General features: G+C 43.2%; 2 long non-coding RNA genes across 2 annotated transcripts; both read left to right on the forward strand.

Moving 5' to 3' along the window:
* The first annotated feature begins 920 nt into the window (after positions 1-920).
* Positions 921-1367, forward strand: LOC109945292 (uncharacterized). The gene is made up of 3 exons (XR_002268422.1): positions 921-964; positions 1052-1256; positions 1327-1367. It is a non-coding gene; the product is annotated as an uncharacterized lncRNA (long non-coding RNA).
* A 925-nt stretch (positions 1368-2292) lies between these two features.
* Positions 2293-2972, forward strand: LOC118476705 (uncharacterized). The gene is made up of 3 exons (XR_004857206.1): positions 2293-2466; positions 2536-2806; positions 2887-2972. It is a non-coding gene; the product is annotated as an uncharacterized lncRNA (long non-coding RNA).
* The last annotated feature ends 11107 nt before the right edge of the window (positions 2973-14079 follow it).

Consider the following 14079-nt stretch of genomic DNA (forward strand, 5'->3'; position numbering starts at 1 on the left):
TTTTTCCTTGCACACTAGTGCGAGCAGGTGTACTATATGTCGTACCCAAATCCGAAGTTTAAAGCATGGTGGGTAGTTCATAAGGTGAACCCTAGGGAACGTTTACATACTCCTTGCACTGCTGGTTATCAATTCGAAGATGAACAGGCCGATGATGTTTATCAAGAAGAAGAATTGCTAACCACTTTTACTATCAATGAGGGTGTTGCACTGAACTCACTAGTCGGAGACCGTAACGATGTCACTGCTGATGAGTGTGTTGCACCGAAACGAAAACGAAATCCAAGGAACAAAAAAGCCACATTGCGAGCTTAGGATCGAAGAAGACTCCTTGATCGTGATTCCGATGAATTTTGATGTGTAATGCATAATTCCATTTTATGTGATGTATTATTTGATTTTTTTATTAATTCACTTAATTTTATGGAGCTAATACCTTTAATGTTTTTCTATTGAACCAGATGAGTGGTCGGAAAACAAAGCACACTGCTAGGGGGTTTCTTAATGCGGCTAGCAGTATACTCCCTGGTGCACGTTCCCTTTTACAAGGGAGTTCTTCTAGCTAGAGCAGACAGGAGGCGTTGCTGAGACACGCCCGGCCAGAACTACGTGATACACCTATCGCTCTACAACGGAGTACTGATGTAAATGTTTATGTAATTGATCTTATTTGTCAGTCACTTATATATAAATGTGTCTTACATGTCTCTATTTCATGTCCATAGGAAGAGGAGGACGACGAGGAGGAGGTGCAACACCATGAGGAGGAGGATGAGCAGGCCCATGAGGAGGAGGTGCAGGCCCATGAGGAGGAGGAGGTGGGCATAGATGCTGAGGCGGATGACGATACCACCGAGGCTCCAGTCGTTCGACGAAGGGGCACTCGGAAGGGCCACTTTGTCCTACCTCCTTCGGCGCCTGCACAATCTGAAGCTCGGGTACTGATCATCCCGGTTGGTGATAGGTACTCACGTTTGGCCGCTTTGTTGTTACTTATTTGTTTATTGTACACTATATATATGACATGACTTCCTTGTTTTTTGTCATGCAGCTAATGGGAAGAGATGTCATTTGACGGTCGAGGTCACCATAGACAGGTTAATCAAGTCTTAGGTAACCTCTATCGTCTACATAATCCAGGAATTGTCACCGACCCGAAAGGTGTGGTGGTTCCTTGCACTAGCTGGTCGCACTTTGCACTAGCTCCACATGCGACATATGGAACCGCTCAAGGCGCCGTCAAGCACGACTTTTGGGTAAGAGTAATGTTTCAAACTAACATTTATTAGTTGTTTTCAAACTAATTTTATTTTCGATGTTGGACAGAGATGCTATCGTGTGGAACCTGAGGCTCAAGAGCATGCAGACCGAGTATTAGAGAAAAATGCGAAGAAGGTGTGCAGGGATGCATTTTCCAATGCTCGTCTACAGGTTGTGAACGCGTACATGAAGCGCTGAGGTCATTCTATCAACAACTTTCGACAATATTTGGATGTCTACTTGACTATAGACCAGTACATGGAGGTAAAAATCTAATTTAGCAACTCATTCAGATGTGAATGTAATTTTGAGCTAACACTTTATATGCAGGTAACTCTTCCATGGATGGAACACTGGCCGCAGGCTTACAAGGCTCTGTGTAAGATATGGGCTTCGCCCGAGTGGATCGAGAAGTCTAACAGGAATCGACATAGGCAGCGCCATCAGCAGGACGAGGACGATGATTAGGTCGTAGCCAACCATACCTATGGGGCTGATGGACACATTCGGTTGGCTAAGCGAATGGTGAGCATGTAGCATTCTGTTTTACTCAGAAATGAAACCGGATTAAACTCATATATTTGCAGGAGGCTCAAACTGGAATTGTCCCGAGCCGAATCGATGTTTATAGGAGAGGGCATAGAGCGAAAAACAGTGAAATCTCCGATGAGCTGTGTAGTCAAGCGGCCGTTGAGCGTATGGTTAGTTGTTGTTTTGATTAATGTTTTCTTGCCATATATATATAAATTACATGTGTGCTGAACCTTCATATTGTATTGCAGGAGACATACAGACATGAGATGGTTAGGAAGTATGGAGAAGACTACGATTGGCGAGGAGCGCCTACCATCGACGCTGAAGTTGTGCATTCTATTGGAGGCAAGGTACATGGACGGTATGAACTTGTGAATTTTTTCAATAATATTGGAACTATGACCGAATAGCTAATTTTCTTGTTTTTCAAGATATTCTATGTTTACCGGTGTTATCGATTTGACGGAGTTGCGTTCTCGTGGCGGCTCTTCGTCGCAGGCGGGCTGTGGTAGTAGCAGCCGTAGTCTCCGCTCTGTATCTAGCATGGAGGAAGCTATGAGGGGGCAGCAAGAAAAGTTTCGTGAAGAGCTACGGCAACAACAAATGGCATTCCTCCAACAACAATCAGAGTACATGACTGCTTACAACGCACATGCGCAACAAGCAATGAACGTGAGTGTCTTATTTTTTCTCAACACGCTCGATATTGGTTCTATAACTAATATATTATATTTGCAACAGTCTTAGTTTCCACAGCAGACACAACAACAACCATTTGTTTTCCCTCAGTTTCAGCCGCCGATGCCTCAGTGGGGATTACATGCTCCGCCACCTCCACCTCCACCTCAAGTTCTTCAATTTAGTTAAGACTTGTCGTTTGTATCAATCTAATTTCAAATCTTTACTAAACTTGATTTTGTAGAGATCCGGGGTCATGGGCCACAACACGCCACCACCGGTCATACCAGCACCAGGAGGAGCTTATGCAGGGGAGGGAGCTACTCCAGGAGAGGTTAATTTGAGACACAATTTGTTTGAATAGTGGTCATACATGTAACCAATGCCATTATTAATGTCTTCTTTTTTCTTTAGAATCCAAACCCGTTACACGACTTCGTCAACGAGTTTTTCGCTTCTGGAGGTAGTGGACACAACTCCAATGATCCCGATATGTGATGGAGTTAGCTTTGTGCCGCATTGTGCGTTGTAATAGACTATTTGTGGCCTTTATGTTTGTATGGACTATTTGTGGACTTTTTGTTTGTATGGACTCAAGTTTTATGTTGTGGACTCAAGTATGAATTTTCTGTTATTATATGAATTTTCTGTTATTGTATGAATTTTCTGTTATTTTTGCATCTGTTTCAAAAAAAAATTTGCTCTGAAATTGTTAATTTTCGGCGGCCTCCTTGGCCGCCGAAAATAGTAAAAACTATTTTCGGCACTTGCTATTTACGGCGGCTGTCAGAGGGCCACCAAAAATTACCTGTTATTTTCGGCGGCTGCACCTTGGCCGCCGAAAATATGGCCTTATTTTCGGCTATTTTTTTCTGGCGGACAGGAACCGCCGAAAATAAGCCTAAAGCCGCCGAAAATAGCTTATTTTCGGCGGCAAAGGCCTTATTTTCGGCGATTCCTGGTCGCCGAAAATAACTGTAGCTCTTGTAGTGTTTCTAAATTCTTATCAAACTATTCCCTATCCAACCATGTCATCCCTTAAGCATGGTTCATATTCCAGAAAACTCCCAAAATACTCCTGACCCATATTCGGCTTATAACTCTCCTGTTCATACTAAGTCAGACGATTCATTCGTCGCTATTCTCACCAACAGTGAACTTCACTGTGCTACACCACATACACGTACCCAGCTATAAATACACCTAGCTACCCTCTCCCTCTCCTGTTTATAGGTTTGTCTCGTTTAAGCAGATCTAGAATCATCTGTTGTATAAATGTGTTTACTAGCCTCCTGGGACTAGTAATTGTATCACATTTGAGTCCCAGAGGATTGGGGCGCTTCAGCTGTCTTCATATTCTCTCGAACCATTCTGATGTTCTCTTCTGCTTCACGCAAAATATCTGGACCAAACACCTGCCTTTCGTTGGGCTGGTCCCAGTGCAATGGAGTTCGACAATTCCTCCCATAAAGTGATTGGAACGGTGACATCTTCAAACTGGCTTGATAACTGTTGTTATAGGAGAATTCCGCATAAGGTATCCTTTTGTCCCAACCTAACTTATCTTGCAAAGCACAAGCCCTCAAGATGTCTTCAAGGATCTGGTTGGTTCTCTTAGTCTAACCATCTGTCTGCGGGTGATAAACTGAACTTCAAATGTGTGCCCAAAGCTTCATGCAATTGCTACAAAAAAATGAGAAGTAAACTGGGTTCCCCGATCTGATACTATTCTCTTTGGTACTCCATGGAAGCATACAATCCGGGACATGTATAGCTCTGCCAACACTTCAGTTTTATAGGTGGTCTTGACTGGTATGAAATGAGCCGCCTTTGTCAAGTGGTCCACTACTACCCAGATGGAATCATAATCGGCTCGAGTGTGAGGCAAACCAACTATGAAATCCATCACAATCTCATCCCATTTCCACTATGGAATCTGAAACGGCTGCAACAAACCTATGGGCTTCTGATGCTCTGCCTTGATTCTCTGACAACTGTCACACATGGCAACATACTCCGCGATCTCCCTTTTCATATCGTACCACTAGTATTTTTTTAGGTCTTGGTACATCTTCTCGCTACCAGGGTGTATGGAATAAGTTGTCTCATGAGCTTCCTTGAGAATTAGCTCTCGAATCGATTTTATGTCAGGAACACACAACCTATCTTTGAACCATATTATGCCTTCCGTGTCTTCCTGGAAATCCTTGCCTTTTCCATCTAAGACCAGCCGCTGAATCTCATTGATCTTCTCATCATCTTTCTGCCCATTCTTGATCTCTCGCTCTAAGGTGGGTTCCAATTCAACTGTCACTCCTTGGGTGCTATTTAGAAATCTGAGACTCAACCTGTCGAATTCCTTTGCTAGCTCATACAACATCGGGTGAGCAACCATCAACTTGACTTGACTTTTTCTGCTCAAAGCATCTGCAACCACATTAGCTTTGCCTGGGTGATAATGTATCTCTAGCTCATAGTCTTTGATTAATTCTAGCCATCTTCGCTGTCTCATGTTCAACTCAAACTGGGTGAATATATACTTAAGACTCTTGTGGTTTGTGTAAACATCACACTTCTGCCCATATAGGTAGCGCCTCCAGGTCTTCAGTGCATGAACCACTGCTGCTAACTTCAAATCTTGTGTTGGATAATTTCTTTCATGAATCTTTAACTATCGGGATGAGTACGTCACTACTCTCCCTTCTTGCATTAGCACACATCCCATACTAGTGTACGAAGCATCACCGTACACAGAGAATGGCTTATGAACATCTGGCAGAATCAACACACGTGTTGTAGTCAGCTTCTTTTTCAACGTCTCAAAGGACTCTTGGCACGCTGGGGTCCACTTGAACTCAACTTTCTTCGCTAGCAGGGCTGTCATTGGCTTGACAATCTTGGAGAAACCTTTAATGAAACGCTGATAGTATTCTACCATTCCAAAGAAACTTTTGATTCCCTGAACATCTCTTAGTGCTTTCCAGTCCAGAATATCTGCTACCTTCTTTGGATCCACATCTAATCCATCTCGGTTTATGATATGACCCAAGAACAGGACTTCGTTGATGCAGAACTCACATTTGCTCATCTTGGCATACAACTGATGCTCTCATAACCATTGCAATACCATCTTCAAATGCTCCTCGTGTTATTTCTCATTCTGAGAGTATATGAGAATATCATCGATGAACACCACTACGAACTTGTCGAGGTAGTCCATGGACACACTATTCATCAAGTACATAAAGAAAGTTGGTGCATTTTTCAACCCGAATGACATGACTGTGTACTCATATAGCCCATACTTGGTGATAAATGTTGTCTTCAGTATATCCGAAGGTTGGATCCTGAGTTGATGGTAACCTGACCTTAGATCTATCTTTGAGAACACTCTGGTTCCTCTCAACTGGTCAAACAAATCTTCTATTCTTGGCAGAGGATACTTGTTCTTGATGGTGACCTCATTCAAAGCTCAGTAATCAATGCACATCCTCTTTGTCCCATCTTTCTTCTCCACAAACAGAACTGAAGTGGCCCAAGGTGAAGTACTTGGTTGGATATAACCTTTCTCTAACAACCCGTCGATCTGCTTCTTGAGTTCCACCAATTCTGGTCCAGACACTCTATAAGCTCTCTTGGAAATAGGGGCGGTTCTAGCTTCAAGCTCTATGGCAAACTCAATTTATGTTCGGGTGGCATGCCTGGTAAATCCTCAGGAAACACGTTGGGAAACTCCGATACAACTCTGATAGCCTCAAGTAGGTTGGTCTCCTTACCATCTATGGACATATGGTGATAGGCTCCTTCTAAATCAGGCATGAACAGTTCAGTTACTACTTCTTTCCCGGATGTGGACACTAACTTTACTGTCATCTTGTCACAGCTGACAGTGGCTTGGTTTTTGTGCAGCCAATTCATCCCTAGGATGACATATAACCCTTGAGTACCCATTACTACTAGGTTAACGTGAAAATCTACCCCCCTTATCTCAATCCTTAGATTCGAGCACATCTTATCGGACTGAACTTTCCCCCCAACTAAATTTGAAAGTCGCCTAGAGGGGAGGGGGAATAGGCGAAACCTAAAATTTATAAACTTAAACACACACTAAGGCCGTGGTTAGCATTAGAATTAAATCCGAGTTTGGAAGATTGTTTCTCTTGCTATGAGTTGCTCAAATGATGCGGATGACGTTTGGGAGCAAACTCAAATCATTATTAGCAAGGAAACTTTAGAGAGAGGAAATAGGGAAAACAAATCAAATGGAAATCAACACAAATGAACACGATGATTTGTTTAACCGAGGTTTGGTTCTAAAGAACATAGTCCCCTTTGAGGAGGCCACAAAGCCTGGGTCTATTGCAACCCTTTCCCTCTCTCAAACGGTCACTTGGACCGAATGAGCCTTCTCCTTAATCAATTGGGTCACTAAGACCTCGCAAGGACCAACACACACTTAGGTGTCTCTTGCTAGCTTTACAAAGCACTTAAGAGAATAAGAGTGGGGAAGGAGAAAGGCAATCCAAGCAACAAGAGCACAAATGAACACAAATGATCCTCTCACAAGTCTCTAAGCACTAGAGTTGATTTTTGGAACTTGGAGTGGATTGAATGCTTTGATTGTGTCTTGGAGTGTTGGACTTTGCTCTTGCAATGAATATGGAGTTCAGAAGGCTTGGATGCCAATGAATGAGGTGGTTGGGGGTATTTATAGCCTCCAACCACTTCCTAGCCGTTGGCTAAGTCTACTGGCAATGGGCACACCGGACAGTCCGGTGGCGCACCGGACATGCACTGTTCAGTGTCCGGTGCACGCCACGTCAGCATGCCCATTGGGGTTTTGGAGCAGACGATCGTTGGAACCCTTGTCCTATAGCTGCACCGAACAGTCCGGTGCCACACTGGACATGTCCGGTGACCTCTAACTTCTGCGCTCTAACTTCTGCCACGCACTGTTCACTACTGTTCACTTTTGCAGTCGACCGTTGACGCGTAGTAACCGTTGCTCCGCTGGCTCACCGGACATGTCCAGTGCACACCGGACAGTTCGGTGAATTATAGCAAAGCGCGCCTAGAGAATTCCCGAGAGTGGCATGTTCGTTGGGTGCCATGTATGTGCCAGTTTTGGAAGGCAAACCGAATGCGAACCATGTATGTGCCAGCATCAGAAACTCACGTACATAATGATTACCTAATTGGACATCATCACACATTGCTCAAATTAATTACGGAAAAGGTACTTTATTACATCAAGATGTCCAAGACATCACAAAGTCATTAACATAACATAGTCATTAACGTGATCAAAGTGCGGAATACAAAACGTAGAAGATAAGACCTTCACAGGCAGCTGACTGGGGGTTTGCCACTAACACAACTAGAACTCATCGTAGTCCTAAAACTCGTCAAAGTCCTCCATGTTGCCTGCATGTCCTCCTGAGCACTGATTGCAATGGAGACAACCTAGGGTTGGGTGATTTTTAAAGCAAGGGTGAGTACACATCAACATACTCATCAAATATCCCGTTTGGCTAAAGTGGACTAGCTATATGTAGAGTTAAGGTTAAAGCAATTGCTTTTAGTTGGTCAAGTATTTATTACTAGTATTAAGCCAAGTTTTAGTAATAAACCCAATTAGTAACCAAAAGTGCTCCCTCCAAGAGGAAATACCTGAGATCATAATTATAATCATCACTATTAGTCATCATCACAAAGTATCCAAAGTTATTCTAATCAAAGAGGATCCCAAGGCTGCTCTTAACCGTGAGCATGGCTGATATACCAGTTTCTAACACTCTGTTGAGGTTGCACACTTTACCCACGAGTCGTGATCCCTTTTTGCTGTAACACCCCAAGTGTTACTTAGGGTTTTCACTCAAGACTACACAAGTAAGCCCATCATCACATGTGACTTAAGTTGGGAAATGTAACACCCACTTTGTATGAAAGGCTAAAAGGAGAAAGTATAATACTCTATATCTATATGTGTTACCCATGTTTATCATTTCATGTGAACATATCACTTACACAAATACATGATTAACAAGAAATACCCGAAGATAATACATGCATCATGCTGAGATTTTATTTGGTGTGCATTTTGTGACAACATAAAATGACGTGAAATATATTAAAAGCTCAAAGTGGAATTTAATTTCAAAAAAAAGGAATTCTAAAATTTAGAAAAGAGAAGAAAACAAGCATGAAGTGGATATAAAAATAATGATAAGTAAATAAAAATATATTATCTCTGCACTAGGGTTTGAATTTGTGTAATTTACTCAAAAGAAACTCATATTCAAATTCAAAATTTATTCAAAATAATTATGAATAAGAAGAATAGAAAATAAAAACAAAAGAAAAGGGAAAATCACTTACCTGGGCTTCGGCTACAATTTTGGCCCACCAGGGAAAACCCTCTGCGTGGCCCACTTAGCTCCACCGCGCGCTACCGACCGCTCGCCACTGAGATGCGGGCCCATGTCGCCAGCCTCTCTCCCCACCGAACGCGCGCACTGCCCCGTGGGTCCACCTGGCCAGAATCCCTATCACACGTCGCAACCGCGTATCGACCGTATTCCCATTCCGCCTTCTCTCGCCTTGTGTCACTGGTGGTGGGGCCATGATGTCGGATTCATCACCTCCGCTTCGCACGCACGTTTGTTGAAACGGCCTCGTCTGTGGTCACCGAGGGGATTCCCTTAGCCGCCTTTCTCGCTCCGTTCCTGCTTATCCGCCAGGTCCGCCCCTCTCCCGATATCGGCGCATGCTCCATGGCCGGGTCGTTCGTGCCACCAGTATCCGCCCGGGATTCTCGCGCCGGGCTCCGTTCTCCCAGCTTGGGACCTAACACCAGGATGCGCCCCATATTACCTGCGTATAAGTATCGTAGCCGCAACTCGTGGGCGACCTTCCCCTCTTATTCCCTGGTCTTCGCACTCCGCAAATAACCACGCAGTCGCGCCCTATAACTCCACCGGGAGTTTATCAGCTCCGCCCGAGGTCCCATTTCATCGTCGTGAGCCTGTCGCAGTGAGCAGCGTGAGAACCAGTGTGTTGGCCGCCGCCATCGAGCGCATATGGGGTCGCTGCGACTAGGCGAACCTGCTCACGGCACTAGCACGAGTGGAGGAGCGTCTGTCAACCAAGAATTCCTCACCGGAATACCCATCGACGTCCGCGCCGCCCTATACCGTGGAACAGATCGTCACCATCGCGAATCAAGGTACCACGACGTTCCTTTGTTCCGCTATCACCGTCGCGTTAGTCGGGAATGGTTTCCGGTGTATCATGTCGCTGGTAGGGGGGAAATCGCTCAACTCCGGCGAGAGCGCCGCCGTGGCGGGACCCTGTTCACGGCGGATCATTGGATGAGTGAGGGAGACAACCCTGGATCGTAGGATGACCTTCGGACGATCGGGATTAGGGCATCGCGTATCGATTGGCTCGGCTTGGTAGGACCGTCTGATGCGGGGCGAGCGTGTAGGATTAGATCGCGTTCAAAAGTGACCTGGACCGTTGATCCATTATCCAATGGTCCTCGCTGCTCACCAGTACATAACACGCCAGATCCTATCTTCGCCGCTAGATCTAATCTGGATGGCTCTAGTTACCCGATACCCCTTCGGCCTGTAAATCTTTCAAAAGAGCCCCCAAAGTATTTAGATATCAACCCGCGGTCCGCGGTACAGAATTCTGAGTCTTAGAACCTTTTTGCGCTGTGGACCCTATGTTTCTGTTTATTTAGCGCGCAGTCCAGATAACAAATAAAATCATAGAAATTCATTCTAAATTCATTTTAACACAAAAATAATGGTAGAAACTTGCTAAATTCATAGAAAATTCATATCAACTCCAAATTAACCCATTTCAGTTCCTAAAATTTTGTAATATTATTATCTATCACCTAGAGTCTGTTTTGTCATGAAAATAGTAATAAAAATAATTTCTCACTCAATCCTATTTTAAGCACATAAAACATTTAGAAATTCATATCTAAAAATCTATAACTCCAAAAATTATGATTTCTGTTCCTAGGATTTTATTTTAATGCGTAGATTATTACTGTGTAGTTTGTTTACATGTTCGGTGTGATGTTGATTTCTCTATATACACTGTGCTTGTTTGTATTGTGGCGAGTAGAAGAGCCCGTTGCTGAGGATCCTGGTGAGCAGCAGGTTGAAGTAGCTGAGCAGGAGCTCATTGAAGGCAAGTTGTGCCCTTGACCACTTTTTACCCAATAATGTTCTTTAATATCATTTATCCATGCATAGGTTAATTTTGATGGGACCCGATAGGTCACCCTAGATTGTTTATCTCATTACCTTGTTTACCCCTGAATCACTTGGGTAGTTTGCTATTGCTTTACATGGTTTGGGATAATCATTTATTATATCTATGTTCCAATTCTTTTGTTATTCTATTTATGTTCATGTCAAAATCATTAATGTTAATTGAAACATAGAGCTTAACTTGAGAAACACGTGCCACCACAAGGGTTTAATGGGACGCCCTTGGCTGACTAATTAGGAAAGCTAGTGGAAGACTACCTTACCCGAAAGGGGCAAGGGCAGTAGGGGAGTTGCATGCAAGGAGGTTCTCGGGTTGATTTAGCTGCGATGGCGGTCAGACGGGGGATTCTTGCAAGTGCTCTTCCCATAAACTGTAGCGGGTATTCGGAAGCTAGTGGAACTTTGTAAAGGCCTTGTAGTGTTGCCCTACCGCGCTTCCTAGGTAGAGGTGTATGGGAGTCGCGACCCCTTGGCAGATGGGTAACATGACTTGTGGGTAAAGGGTACAACCTCTGCAGAGTGTAAAACTGGTATACTAGCCGAGCTCACGGTCATGAGCAGCTCAGGACTCTCTGATGATTAATTTATGAAACCTAAATTCAATTTTGTCATTTGCATATGCATGGGTTTATTATTAATTTTGTTCTATTATTTTATTTAAGGTTTGGTATTTACTTACACTTAGTAACTGCTAATAAAATTTTGACCAACTACTTAAAAGCAATGCTCAGCTTTAACCATTCCCTTTGATAAGCCTTACACTCCATCAGCTCCCACCTTTGGTGAGTTCATGTCACATTATTCCCCACAACTTGTTGAGCTATGATCATGTGTGAGCTCACCCTTGCTGTCTCACACCCCCCACAGGAGAAGAACAGGTGGTTCAGGAGGAGCCACAAGGCGAGGACTTCGATCTGATCTAGGTGGCGTTTCTCAGTTGACATTGGCGCCGACGATCCTTAGTTCGTTTTATATTTATTCTTTTATTTTGTAATAAGACTTCCGCTATGTAGTAATACTCTGATGTTTTATGACATTTATCTATATACACTCTGTTATTATATATGTTGTCTTCTTGGCGCATGTATGAGATGCACCTGGCTTTGTTCCTTAAAGCCGAGTGTGACAGAAGTGGTATCAGAGGAAATGTTGACTGTAGGACGAAACCTAGATAGAAATGGACAAAACCCTTATCTACTTACCTTATCTTGATCATGTCTAACCTTTTCCTGTTCTACTCTGATCATTCTTACCTTTTCTACTCTGAGACAAGATGGATTTCACACCTTGGAATCCTACATTTCTGAACTTTTGAAGAGATAGGAGACCCAAGACAAAAGTTAAAACTATTTTCTCTATTTAAAAAAATGTTGGTTGATTGTTCTGATGGTAAATGCTTGATTTGCTTCTTTGATTGATTGAAACATTATAGTTGGGCATCTTAGCATGTACCACCATAAGGTAATGAATTAGCTTTAGTAGGTGACACACTTAGCTAATAAATTCCCTAAAGTAACATGCTTCGTAATCACTACCTTGTCTATAATCCTTTCTTTCTTTCCCTGTGCTCTAACCCAGATGGGCGACCCCTATAGTGTTAGAAGAGAGCACTATAGACGTGATCCTTGGTATGTCATGGTTAAGAAAGGCAAATGCAGTTTATACACTGTGCTAAAGGAACCATAGAACTCACTAGTTCCAAAGGAGAAAGATTTGAAGATGGAATTGCAGTAACTACCGCCACCAGACTAGCGACATTCTTAGTAGATGAGGATTTTGATGGTGACAACATCCGTGTGGTTAGAGATTTTCCGGATGTCTTTCTAGAGGAGTTGCCAAGGATGTCATCTGATAGAGAAGTTGAGTTCGTCATTGATCTTCTACCTGGAACTGCCCCTATTTCTAAACGGCCATACAGGATGTCTGTAGAAGAGTTAAAAAAACTTAAGAAGCAGTTAACTGAGTTACAAGAGGCTGGGTACATTCGTCCGAGTTCCTCACCTTGGGGAGCACCGGTTCTGTTTGTACAGAAGAAGGATGGATCACAGCGGATGTGTGTGGATTATAGATCTCTCAACGATGTTACTGTGAAGAACAAGTATCTGTTACACCGTATTGAGGACTTATTTGATCAGATGAGAGGTGCAAGGGTATTTTCGAAGATTGATCTCCGATCGGGATACCATCAGATGAGGATTAGACCATCGGATATTACCAAGACGGATTTCTCGACCCGATATGGTTTATATGAGTTCACCGTTATGTCATTTGGACTAACTAATGCACCAACCTATTTTATGGATCCGAAGAATAAGGTGTTCATGATCTGGACAGATTCATCATGGTTTCATCGACAATATTTTTATTTTTCAAGAATGATAGTGATCATGAGGTACATCTGAGATTGGTGCTACAGAAGCTACGAGATAATCAACACTACGCTAAGTACAGTAAATGCGAGTTTTGGATTGGCGAGGTGCCATTTCTTGGACATATCATCTCTAATGGCGAAATATCAGTGGATCCTGCTAAGGTTAAGGAGATAATGGAGTGGAGAGTACCACTACAGTTACTGAGATTCGGAGCTTCTTGGGACTAGCAGGATATTATTGGAGATTTATTGAAGGATTCTCTAAGATTGCTAAGCCTATGCCTTCGCTTCTGGAGAAAGGAAGAGAATTTAAGTGGAACGAGAAATGCCAAGATAGCTTTGAACAATTAAAGAAGAGATTAATGTCACCACAAGTGTTGGTTATGCCAGACCTACAGAAAGGATTTGATATTTATTGTGATGCATGTGGCCAAGGCTTAGGATGTGTGCTCATGCAGGAAGGACATGTGATTGCATATGCTTCCCGTCAGTTACGGAAACATGAATTGAACTACCCCACTCATGACTTGGAATTGGCAGCCGTTGTGCATGCACTTAAGATTTGGAGACATTATATCATGGGGACCAAGTGTCAAGTGTACACGAATCATAAGAGTTTGAAGTATATATTCACTCAGAAGGATCTCAACCTTAGGCAACGCCGTTGGTTGGAGCTTATTAAGGATTATGATTTGGAGATTCACTATCACCCGGGCAAGGCAAATTTGGTTGCAGATGCCTTGAGTCGAAAGGAGCATGTTCACTCAGCTATTGTTGCCCAACTACCCGACGAGATTGTTGAGGATTTCAGGAGACTTAACCTGGGGATAGCTGCTCACACTGAAGGAGTTACTATTGATGTGGAACCTACTTTGGAGCAAGAAATCCGCAAAGGACAAATTGGTGATGCGAAAATACAAGAGATTAAGGATTTGATTACTGAAG

The sequence above is a fragment of the Zea mays genome, chromosome 3 (genome assembly GCF_902167145.1).
Source record: "Zea mays cultivar B73 chromosome 3, Zm-B73-REFERENCE-NAM-5.0, whole genome shotgun sequence".
Lineage (NCBI taxonomy): Eukaryota > Viridiplantae > Streptophyta > Magnoliopsida > Poales > Poaceae > Zea > Zea mays.